Source organism: Octodon degus, unplaced genomic scaffold (genome assembly GCF_000260255.1).
Source record: "Octodon degus isolate 3935 unplaced genomic scaffold, OctDeg1.0 scaffold00149, whole genome shotgun sequence".
Classification (NCBI taxonomy): Eukaryota; Metazoa; Chordata; class Mammalia; order Rodentia; family Octodontidae; genus Octodon; species Octodon degus.
In genome coordinates, this window is record NW_004524725.1 from 3059848 (window position 1) to 3063021 (window position 3174).

A 3174-nucleotide genomic window follows, 5' to 3' on the forward strand; every position below is an offset into this window, starting at 1 on the left:
TACACACTTAAACATATGCTACACTTTATTTGTCAATTAGTTACTAGGTTGTACGATTTAATAAAATCTGCATTTTTTTTTCCACACAGACTTTTCCATGAGGCATGCTCCAGTATAAAATTGGAACAAACCTATGGTGAATAGATACACAGATTATTTGAGGTAAAACAAAGGTACTGTGTAAATTATATGGAGTTATCACAACCACAGAATCTCAAGTTGTCTTCTGTCTGAAAAATTAGATATAATATTATTAAAACTACAAAGTACTAGGGGCCGTGGAGATGGCTCAGTGGAATAAGCATTTCCCTGGGAAGCATAAGGACCTGAGTTCAATCCCTGGTTCTGCCAAAAAAATAAAAAATAAAAAAAAAAATACTAAACGAAGTGTATTTGTTTTTGTTTAAGTAAATGCAATTTAAACCAGATTATTTAGTAGCAGAGAAATGAAAGAAAAAGACAAAAGCAATGTTTCTTTGCATAAATTAATGTTTATACATGGTTCTATTCATCATGTTGTAGCTAAAGCTATCAGAATATCACTTTATTTTGTACCATGAAATTTGAAGCTAACTCCTCTTCTAGCCAGAACAATTATAGTAACATGCCATATGTAATCAGTGCCTCAGGATAGCTGAGAGAGACTTAGATGCATTAGAAGAAACCCCACTAGATAAAATGTGACTGTGTTTCAAACAGAGGAAACTTCCACTGATAATTTCAATGTTGTAAAATATCTCCAGTTGTTTTTCAATGAGCTAAAATATAAATTAACTGATATGCATTTAATGAATATAAAGTGACTTGATAGTGAATATGAAGGTGCTTTATAATAAATGAGGTAGCACACACCCCACTGTGTGTTCATTCATTCATAAACGTTTACAGATTTCTCAAGAAGGTCAAATTTCAGGTTTGCTGTCAGTACTTTATAAAACTTTATCCAGTTTTGAGAAACATTTCATGAAACAAGATCTATTTATTCATTAATTTTGAAAGTAAGGAATATGATCCTTTTTTAAAGTATTTAGTACAGGGTCTATGAGGTCTCACTACACAGATTGGACTCAAAGTGATCCTCCTGTCTTTCAGGTTCCCAAGTGCTGGGATTACAGGGGCACACCACCACACTCAGTCTCATTAGCAGTCTAAGTGTGCCAAGGGGCAGGGCCTGCAAGGGAGTAGAGGGATCGAACCCCGAGTGTCTGCCTAAGAAGATTCCTTAATCCTCTGAGTTATCTGTCTGGCCCAGGCATTCGATTTTTATACACAGTTTTCTTGTCATCACTTTTTGGAAGCCTGATTTTTATGTTTTTCATGTAAAATTATTAAAAAAGAATGTGCTCTAAAGTACACACATTGATATATGGTTGGTTTCAACTCTACAGATTTTTAAAATAATTTCATTGAGAAACAAGCAGCAATGAGACAGTTTTAAAACTGATGAGTAGGAATTTCAATAAATAAAACATTGCATATTATTGACTTCTTAGTAGTTATTCATACTTCAAGATGCAGACATGATATCCTGTCAATGAACATTATTAGTAGAAATCTTTGTATTCATTGAATTAAGAAAAAGTAGCTGTATACCACGCTAATTAATTTGAATGTCTCTTTAAGTTTTCCTGAATATCTGTATAGATACAAAATGTTCCTTCATTTGCACACCTCTTTCTGTTTAGATATGTCAGAGATGAGTATTTCATTGCCATTTAAATATTGTAGGTGCATGAATTCAGCAAAATATTCCAATATAGTTTAGTAGTCCATAATAATAGTGGGCTACCTGTAGCACTGGCAATGTTAGAAGTTGTTGACTTAAGCTTTTTACAGCTCAGCCAATTAATATGGCTTTACTTTTTTTTTTTAAGCTGTAATATTTTAATTTACAATTTTTTTTTTAAGAAAAAGGTATTTTCTTTGCAGAGGGCCCACTCTGTTGTGCAGGCTGAATTTGAACTAACCAAGCTGACCCCTTCAGCTTGTCATCCTTCCACCTCAGCCCCCCAAGAGCCAGGATGACAGGCCTGTGCCACTGTGCCCGGTTAAAGAATATACATGTTTTACTTTTTCTCCTTTTTCTCTTCTTTCTTCACATCACTCTTCTCCTTCTCTTTCTTCTTCTCTTTGTCATCTTTCCTATCCTTTTTTCACTCTTCTTTCTCCTGCCCCTCTTCTCTGCATCCCGGTTGGCGATCTTGTTATTGATGAAGTTGTGTAGGGCGATCACAGAGCGGATCAGTGAGGCCAAGTACACCACCACCATTTGGTCATTGGTCTTCAGGTAGAAGGCCTTGACAAACTCCTGCAGGCTGACATCAGGCAGTAGGTTGAAGACGTCCTGCAGCTGGTAGATGATCTGGTGGTTGATAGGCTGCTTGCCTGTGGCTACTTTCTCCAGGTAGCTCCGGATATCCAGCAGCTTGGAGTTCAGTCCCTTCAGACCGTGGACCTGGTTCGTGATCCGCTGGGACAGAGTGCCCACTGTAGTGTCTTTGATGTCTGCAACCTCCTCAGCCTCCTCTGCTCGGATCTCACTGGTCACGTGTTCAAACGCTTTCGAGGTTGGAGTCCCATCATCGTGAACTTCCTCCACAGAGATGTATGCTTCTGTGGGCAAGCCCAGGTCCTTGGGCTTCACATCAATGATGACCAGCACTGAGTTTGGGCAGTATCTTTTCATGAGCTCATTAATGGCGATGTCATTCTTATGTAGTTTAGGGCCTGTGTGGTACCACCCAACTATTCTTTCTCTAGCATTGACTTTCTTAAACATTCCATACATGTTTTCCAAATAATCATGGTCTAAGAACCAGTCAGAGTCATCTTTGTCATCTTCATCAAAAGGGATTGCAAAACTGTCGGATACGTCAAGTACCTTCTTTTGCCACGACCCCAAAAGCACACCAACAACACGCTTCTGCTTTCCAACCTTGCCGATTATTTTACAGTTGTCAACCAGATTCTTACAAAGGACCAGGGTTGACAGCACTGCCCACGCAGGAAACCATTCGGAGTGCCAAGCGCAGTATTTTGGAATATCAGCACGTGTTTCAGAATTTCTGAATATGGGTATTTCAGAATATCCACTAGCGGTATTTCAGGAGGGCGCGGCCTTGGTATCCCGCAGTACGGCCTCTCGGCTGGCGTAGTGGCGGCCACCGTCAGAGG

The 3174-nt window shown here is 38.9% G+C and overlaps 1 pseudogene across 1 annotated transcript in view; it reads right to left on the reverse strand.

Moving 5' to 3' along the window:
- Positions 1–2066: 2066 nt before the first annotated feature.
- Positions 2067–3174, reverse strand: part of LOC101564533 — a 4275-nt pseudogene continuing 3167 nt past the window's right edge. Inside the window, exon 2 of the transcript XR_002818274.1 lies at positions 2067–3065. The product of XR_002818274.1 is annotated as a 26S proteasome non-ATPase regulatory subunit 7 pseudogene (transcript). The remainder of the gene's footprint in view (positions 3066–3174) is intronic.